This window comes from Lepisma saccharinum, chromosome 26, assembly GCF_977018435.1.
Source record: "Lepisma saccharinum chromosome 26, izLepSacc3.1, whole genome shotgun sequence".
In the NCBI taxonomy this organism is placed as follows: Eukaryota; Metazoa; Arthropoda; class Insecta; order Zygentoma; family Lepismatidae; genus Lepisma; species Lepisma saccharinum.
The window spans coordinates 11,753,622-11,763,503 of NC_139254.1; positions in this window are offsets into that span (position 1 = coordinate 11,753,622).

Here is a 9,882-nt window from a genome sequence, read left to right on the forward strand (position 1 = left end):
TACGAGGGACGATATTACAACTGCAACATCGGAGAGGCCTGCATGTTAGTTGCTTGATACATTTTTACAAATTTTTCGTCATGAAACGCATGTAATCGGGAAATCATTCGTGCCTTCTTTTTCTGTTTTTAAAAATATATTAACAGCCATTAAAAGACCTGAGTTATGTTTAAGGATTATCGGGAGGGGCTCATGTCGAGACTTTTTTGGTGCTACGTATGAGAAATGGGTCGGTGGGAATTAAGACTGATTGATTGATTGCTTTTGTTTGTTTTCGTCGCTTTTCTGCCACTATTGGCTAACCACGAAGATGAGGATGAGTGATGATATGGTGAAATTGATGGAGGGACACTCCTAAAGAACACCCATTCTCGAAACCGTGTCCTTGCTGACGTAGTGTGCTCTGGTAACCACTCCTCCACGTATGTCAGCAGTGTGGATCAAGAGTTTGACATGTGGGTCTGAAATTTCGATGAACGCGTGCATGTCATTCTGCCCTCCCCTACCTCACCCCTCCTCTCACGCGCACACAACACTACACGCTAACGCATTCACACACCTGATAATTTCATATCACGGAGCGGGCATTGGTATCGCTCTCAAGTAAAGCAAGGGAATTGACTTACAAAGTCATCTTATGCAAGGAAAAAAGAAGAAAAGCTTTTTGATTTGCTCTCGATATCCAGGCATAGGCGGAGTTCTGGAGAGACCAAGGAAGCCTGGCCCCCCCAACTTAAGAAAGACTAAAAAATAACACATGATAACAAACAAGTGCGCTTGTTGCTGTACTCACTTCGACAGCGTTTGATTTAAGACATTCTAGAAAACCTGAAGCAAAAGGCCTGCTTTCAGCTATAAAGTCGTTGGATTTCATTGTATGTTTATCAGTATTTTCTGAATATCTCCCCCTCATAAATGTTTTATCCAAGTCCCTTCAGAAAGCTGGTACCTCAATAGCTCAAAGTTCGAGTGTAGCCAACGGAGTGATTAAGGAGCTTGAGTCCCAGCGCAACGAAAACACTTGGGACAGAAAATGGAATGGAATAAAGGGTGTTGACAAAGAATTAGGTCTAAACATTTTTGAAGGTGGAGGTGAGATGAAAGAAGGTACCAATCCAAACGGTCTAGACTGATATCAAACAAATTAGATGCTTATCTGGTTTGTTCTTCAGTTGGCCACAGAACCAGAAAAGAGACATCTGCTGAAACACTTTCTACATTTCAAAGTGAAGAAAACTGAAAGAAAAAAATACAAGTGTGATTTTTTTTATCCATTGCTGTATATTTTGATTGGCGAACTGAAAAGAAGATTTAGTGGTGAAACTTTGGAAGTTTCTGAAGCCAGTGAAAGATTTATTCGTCTGGATGAAGAAAGAGCTGCACGTTTCATTGAGATTTACTCCATTCCTGGTATTGACACATCAATGTTGATGGCAGAAATGACCATTTTAAGAAATGTAATGGAAAGATCAGGTTTGAGTTGGAAACTGCGCCTTTGAAGAATGTTTTTCCAAAGATGTGAGAGGACATTTTCTGCTATGAGGCGAATCCACAACTGGTTGCGTTGCAAGATGGGTCAAGAGAGATTGAAGAATTTAATGATCTTATATTCTGAATCAGATGTTGTTAAAAAATTAACTTAGACGGTTTGATTGATGTGTACAGTTTGAAGAAAGAAAAATGTAAAATGACTTTGTGTTGAGTCAACAGTTACTGTTGAGGCATCAAAATAACTTTTGAATTTAATTTTTCGGAAGCTTACTAGTGTACCGTAACTTTCTTAAAGTAATTCGAGTATTGTATCAATAAAAAAATAATGAAATGCAAAACGGAATAATGTTTTGCTCCTTTTAAAACTGACAACCAATATACTAATTAATATTTGTTTACTTAAGCGAGAATATTTAACATTTTCAAATCTAAAAGGCCTAAAACTCAGGGGTTTTAAGGTTTTTTATTTATTTATTTTTATATTTTATTTATTTTTTTAATATCCGGGGGAGGCCTCCGGACCCCTTATAAACTAAGGGATATTCAATAACCCTCAGGAACATCATATGCTTCTCCCAGAGTCTGCCTCCCCTAAGCAAAAGCTCAAACTCCGCCCATGTATCCAAGAGTGTTCGCCTCAAGGACATGCATCTTACAGTAGTGCGATAAGAACCTGTGTCTGTTGCTCCAATCAGTGTTGGCTGTCTTGAGACCTTAACCGTGGTTTTTAGTTTAGCCGAGACTCAGTTCGGGAGGGGGAGGGTAACGGAGTACTTGATGAGGCGAGTGTACACAATGCGGTATGAGGCCGAGCATTATTGTGTAACAGAAACCATTGGCCAGAATCACAGAGGTCCTTCCTAACCCGCTTCATCCTGTTTGTGAGTTGACCAAGCACTTCCTTGTAAAACCACTCATTGACTGTTTCGTTTTCAGGGACAAATTCATGGTGGATCAGTCCCTGGGAATCAAAAATTGCAATGAACAACACCCTTGTCTTCGATTTCGACATCCGTGCTGTTTTCTTGACGGGCGAGAACTGTCCTTTCCAACAATACCTTGCTAAGCATTCAGTACAGTCATCAATCACCCTCCATATTCTCCGGACTTATCGCCTGCTGATTTTTTTCCTTTACCCAAGCTTAAGATGGCTATGAAAGGCTGAAGATTTGACGACATCGCGGACATTAAATTAAATGTTACGCGTATTTTGCAAACATTTACTGTAAATGACTATCAACAGTGTTTCCAAGACCTGTACAAACTCTGGTCGAAGTGTATTGTCTTCTCTGGTGATTTTTTTGAAGGTGATAAAGTCATTTGAAGGTAATTACTTGTTTTCTTTCCTAAAAAAAAGTTCGGTTTTTTTATGGACGGACCTTGTATATTAACATTCTGAGGGTAGCATATACACACGCCCACGGATTATGACAACTATGACTTTGTGAAAACCTCTCCAGTTTTTTTTTCCAGGGCGGCCCCGATCCCCAAGATTTCAGACATATCAATATGTGAGAATCTGTTCATGTGAAATATGTTCTCGGTTTACAAAAAATGTCAATCCAGTGCAAGTTGGTTATGATTTAGTGTGTTAGCAAATTCTTATTGTGAGTGGAAATAAAGAGGAATTGAACTCAGTTAACAAATATTTGAACCTTACTCACAGGACCAGATAGTAACTTCAGTCCAAGTTCACGCAGCTATAGTGAGTAATACATAATAGTAAGGATAGATTTGCTTGTTGTAGTGAAGCACGTTGCAATTTGTATGACGCGAAAGGTCAACTTTAAGTGATTCAAGGATACTGAACTGTTATTTCTATCAACCTCAGAGAATACGGGGTGGGCCAAGATAAACCGAACCCAACCAAGTAATGATCATATGAACTGCAAGGCTATTTTATTGTATATTTTTATACAACTAGATCACAGACAGAAGGCTACTCACATGCATTTCTCCGTCTCTACAGGTACTGCTGGAAATGTTGACCACCAAGGTCCAGGCACAGGATGGCCCGATAGATCACGTTCAGTGCGACTTGCTGTAACTCGTTCCGTTGAATGTCGGCGATGGCGTTGCGTATATTCTCTTTCAGTGCATCAATAGTTCGTGGATTGCTGTGGTACACCTTGCCCTTCAGGTTGCCCCACAAATAAAAATCACAACTGGATAGATCAGGGGACCGTGGAGGCCATAGATCTTTCGAGACTGTTCTGTCAGGTGTGAAAACAGAATGCACTGCTTCCAAGGAGGCGTGTGCTGTGTGGGCTGTTGCGTCGTCCTGCTTGAAATACGCGAAACGTCGTTCGTGTGGCGTCAATTGTTGTGCGAAGGGCTGTAAGATGTCGGCAATGTAACGCGCTGAGTTCACTGTGTCTTTGAAGAAAATTGGTTCAATGATTTTCCTTGCCGACACAGCGCACCACACTCCAGTATTTTCATCATGCAGCGATAGTACGAATACCTGTCGTGGGTTGTCGACAGACCAATACCGCGTATTTTGCGAATTAACGTAGCCACTGAGGTGAAACTATGCCTCGTCCGTCATGAAGTAAAGGTTTGGATCGAGAAAGCCACTTTCGATTTGATGCAGTAGCCATGTTCAGTGCTGTACACGTCTAGCATGGTCTGCAGGCTTTAACTGTTGCAAAGCCATGATCTTGTATGGTTTCAGGTTAAGGTCCTTCAGGAGACGCCGGCATGTTGTTCGCGACACTCCCGCCTGCTGTGACTTCCGCCACGTGGACTTAGTTGGGCTCTGCAACATCCGCTAGCAAATATCTTCCTTTCTTCGCCTCGGTCCTTTTCAAACGTGGGTATTTATGCTTCTTATCAACCACGGATCCTGTTGCCTCAAATGTCTTTATGAGTTCGTGTATGGATGATTTGGCGGGTGGTGTCTTGTTGAATTCGGCACGGAATTTTTCTTCCACTCCTTTCACTGATCTGCCCTTTGAGCAATATTCCTTTACGATGAATATCCTGGCCTCCTTCGTCAGCTTTTGTGCCTACACTGGTGATTAGCTTTACCTCGATTGTTGCCTTCACACGTGTAGGTTTACCCCTCCCGGCCCCTTCCCTCTCTCCGTTCACGATCCGTTCACCCTACGTTGAAAACGTAATTTATTTTTATTGCGTGTTGCTACATCGAATATCTTCTCCCATGTCGGGTTCGGTTTATCTTGGCCCACCTAGTATATAATTCTTCTAGGTGCGATAGAGTAGTGATTAGTACATTTTATCATAAGTAATTCATAGGTTTGTCATTAGTTCGATACCCACCATCGACAAAGGAGTAAAACATGTACTTGAAGAAGAGGGATGATATCTTTCTACATCAACCCTCATTGCTATATAATCCTATATGATCCAATTTGACTGTAAACAACATTAAAACATTTTTATTTTAGGTTGTTGTTACCACAAGTGACAGCGGTACATTCTCTGACGTCAGATGCTTTCAACAGCCCACTGATATGAACCTCTCGAAGAAGAAGGAGCCACAGGCAACCACTTTGACTGAAATAGTACATCGTTGCGTATGAGTTATCAATTCGAATGTCGCAGCTGCTGTCTCAGAATTATAAGGTAAGTGCATATTTTGTCCATGTGGCGCATCTTCATGCTCATCACCGAACAGAAGATATACCAACATAGAACTGTATTCATCAACACCATTGCAAGCGCGAATTCAATACCGGGAGTGGCCGGCATTAACGCCTGTTCTGCTTTACCTAGCAGACAGGCGTCGGCAGCGGGTAGAGAAGTACGCACACCGTCTTTTCAACCGTGTACATAAATAGAGGAAAACAGGCAGAAATGGAGATAAGTACGTTCTAAGGATGCAGGACAATTTAAGGTAAGTGCATGATGTTTGTGTTTGTTCTTTATTGGATCCATATTTGATGTTATTTGCCGTCACTCGCTTTGCAAAGCTTCGAAGTTTGTGGGTTTAGCTCTCTTATGGCAGTCACATCAGCAGTTAGCCAGCGGGCCTATATTATATGCCAGTTACTTTATCTTGCTATATCTTTGGCCAAGAAATGATCTGTCGTTTGCTGGCTGTTGTTGCCAAACTTATCTTCCGTGCAAACATGGCGTACTGTTACACGAGTCTTTCGAATAATTTTAATGAGTTATTCAAGTCCCTCTTCCTCTTGGCTCTGAATTGCTGTATCCGTTGTCTTCCTCTTCCCTTCCGCTGTAAATGCCGCAACCACCTGTTTAAATTCACCTCATTAAGGGAGCTGCGGGGTCTGGCTAGCAGAGGACAAAGCACGTGTTGTCTCCGGGTTTCTCTTTATGCGAGGAAGCACTCACGTGAAGGTTACCAAGGGCTTCCAGCGGGCGACGGACCACCGTGTGGTTGTAGCGATACCAGGATATGCAAGAAGTATGCTCCGCAACGTGCGCGGTGGCTTGCTTGCGAACAGATGCTGTAGATGGGAGGAACATGGGCAGAAACGTGCGCAGTAGCTTGTTTGGCGAACAGAAGGCTGTAGGTGGGATGACCATGCGCAGAAACGTGCGCAGTAGCTTGTTTTGCGAACGGAAGGCTGTAGGTGAGAGAATCATGCGCAGAAGGTGGTTTGGCGAAGTGAAAGCGACGTGTTGGAGAAGCTTCCCGTGCAATGTTACGTTAGAACTCTAATTTAACTCGAGTCCGCGGATGTTTTGGAAACGGAGCTGATCTATTCACTTCTTCACTTCGCCGAGAGTAATCTTGTGCTGATTCGGGAAGACAACGAAGAGAAACTGTGTCCCACTATGAAATCAACCACGAGAAATGGGTTGGTGGATACTCTGACGCAGCTGATGAGCAACCAGGTGAAGAAGCAGGAAGATTCACTATAGGTAAGATAATGATCACCACTAGCATTATGTACACTGCTCGCCATTAAAGTTGCAACACCCAGAAGGAAATGAGATAGAAACACGAAACTTGGCAAATATGTAGTTCATAATAAGATAAGAAAATGATTACAGTTAGAGCTCGGTGGAGTGACATGTGACACGTAGAACATGGTTGCATAACCCCAAAGAGCTAGTAGCGTGTACAGCCTCCACGGGCGGCAATAACTGCTGCAACACGGCGAGGCATGGACAGAATGAGTCTATCGATGTCTGCTTGCGGTATGGCGTCCAAAGCGGCTTCCAGACGGTGCCAGAGGTCTTCAACATTACGTGCCGGAAACCTGAGTTGGGCCAGCCGGCGGCCCACCATGGACCAGACATGTTCAATTGGCAACATTTCCGGCGAACGTGCTGGCCAAGGAAGCAGGGGCACGTGGTTAGCTTCCATAAATGCGAGGACATTCCTTGCAACATGGGGGCGCGCGTTATCCTGTTGAAAAGTGGCATTATGCAGTGCATGGATTAATGGGACAGCAACAGGGGTGAGAACCTGTGTGATGTACCGTTGGCTGTTCAATGTCCCTTCAATGCGTACGAGACGCGAACGAACACCTATGGCGATGGCACCCCATACCATGATACCCAATGAAGGCCCTGTGTGATGATGCATGATGCAGGCGTCATGAAGCCTAGTGCCACGGTGCCGCCACACGCGTGTGCGTCCATCATGATGTTGTATACAGAAGCGGGATTCATCAGAGAACACTACAGCATTCCACTCCGCCATCCATGCACGACGGTCTTGGCACCATCTCAGACGCAAACACCTATGCTCTAGCGTCAGAGGAATCCGCAACAGTGGGCGCCGGGAAAAAATTCCCCGGTTCGCCAAACGACGAAGCACGGTTCGTGGGGACACTGGACGTTGTAAAACATCCCGTACTTCATGCGCAATCCTCGTTGACGTGGCCGTTCTGTCTGTAAGGGCCATGCGTATCAGACGTCTGTCCTCTCGTTCCGTCGTCCGACGCGGACGTTGTGAACCTCTACGTCGCTCTACAGTGCCTTCCTGGACCCACTGGTTCCATACACGGATCACTGTTAATGCATTCCGTCCTACACGGGCACCGATCTCACGGTAGGATAATCCGCATTCACGGTATACAACAATTCGGCCGCGATCGAACTGGGAAACCTGCTGGAATCGCTGCCGTATTCGACGACGTGGCATTGCTGACCGATTTTAACACACTACACTCACGACCATGCACTTTCACTGCTCTTCTGCACCTATCTGACCTGCTACAGGTATCACTTACCAGATGGCGTGGCAGGCGCACATGACGCATGACGGCCTTGAACACCTAATCATTTCCTTCTGCACCTCTCCTCTACACACTGTGCACATTTCGTCCGATTCCGATTACTCCTTCTGGGTGTTGCATTTTTAATGGCGAGCAGTTTATTTTAATGTATACGAGCATTAATTATGATTTGTGTGTTGTCTTTGTTTTCCTCGTTATAGGTAATAATTATATTTCTTTAACGCTGCTGAATTTTAAGATTGTTACAAAAACCCAAAATATTTGCACTTGGAAGAAGCCATTGTACGTAGTAATCACGAGATTAACCAGAAGAGTGTACATAGAAATAACGAATACATTGAATCACACCCAATTATATGAAGAATCATAAAGTGGCTAAGGATATCGTCCTTCGAATAATGAATTGAGGTGAGTTCGAGTTACCTTCATGGTGTAAATTCACGGCTTACAGGAAAATTATTTTCAGCAAAACATTTGTAACCTAGCACAAACTGGTTCCAGATGAAGTTCTGAGTTTTAAAATCCTTAGAGAAATATAAGGTGAAAAATGGTATCTTACAACTTCCAGTGCAAAAATCTGTGTTCCATTTCTTGGAGATGAATTATGCCCTAGCAGTATAGTAGTATTTACTATAATTCAGCCACTCGGTAGAGGGTTTCCCAGTAGGGTGACAAAGCAAACCTTGTAACAGCCAATGGCTGAACACGTGAACAGCCTTGTTCATTGCGAATACATACCGTAGGTTAGTTATGACTGGCAAGAACTTAATATTATAGGAATGCCTTTTCTGGAATTACAGTTATTTTCGTCATAATATTTTCTTCGCAAATTTTAAGATAATACTTTTAGAACACACTGGTTTACACGCCAATTTCTGCAATATAAGATGTGATACGGTATAAAAAGGTACGGTGAGTTTTTCAATTTCCTGCAGTAAATGATAGTTTTCTTCAGTTAATATATATATTGCAAATTTTTGTGTTTAGCCTACTTTTACGTCGCTTTTCCGTCATTTTGTTTAACCGCAACGATGAGAACGCATCGTTAATTTATTATAATTTATTTATTAATTATCATCTCTAACATCACATTTCTTCCCACTTTTGGCTAATCGCTACAATGAAGATGAATGACTACAAGCTGTATTCGAAGTCGGGGTGCAGGAGTACATCCCCCCCCCCACACACACTACCACCAACTGCACAATCTAAGTATCACCCAACCTGCCACGATAAGAGACGAACTTTTTTTTCTGTCCCATCTCATTTCGAAAACATTCACTTGTCCCATCTCCTTTTATGAGACGAGACGGAACATGCCTCGTCTCGTGAGCAACACTAACATTAACAATAGAAGCATCCCCCTAGCTGTCCCCAAAATCTCGAGCAAACATCCTCCCATGTAACAATTTCCAGTTCAACGAAATGTCACTCACAAGGAAACAGTCATGCCCAGGTCGAGAGTCAAACCTGGAACATGCGACTTCCTCAGATAAATCATGAATTTTGTGTATAATAATTACAACGCCAGTTCATTCCTGGTAATTCTGAATCTGGTTTGGTTTGCATATATAAGCAGGATAATATTTAGTTTTCGAGGGCTGTACCGCCGAAACGAGGAGTCAAAAAAAATATTAAGGTTTTTTTTTGTATTTATAATGATAAGCCTCTGCATACGTTGTTAATTCTATATTTTTCTAGACTTGAGACGAGAACGAGAATTGCCCTCCCTAACCGAGATGGATGTTTATAAATCGAGACGAGACTGTCAATGAGACATTTACAAATAAACACGAGACAGACATTTACAACTCTCAACGAGAACGAGACCAAGGCTGCCATGTCTCGTCTCGATAGGATCCTTAGTGGTGAAGTTGTGAATCAACCAATTAATGCGTTCGGGGTAACGAGATAAGGCGGCTTTTTTCGCAGTACAAAATTCAAAATAATTATATCGTACCATTTCAGTATGGGATATTGTTATACACATGGGCGTATATATAGTTCACGGGGGGGGGGGGGGGGGGGAGGGATGGATCAACTTTTGGTATGATTAGGGTTGTTTTATTTCGTAAGTGAAAATCCAGGACACTGCTGGCCGGAAGCTTGCTGGGGAGCATGGGGGGAGGGGATGTTGGACCCGACAAAGTTGTGTGTTTGTAGTCACGAAGTATTGATACTTTTCTGTTCATCTTGTGTCTCTACGTTTTTA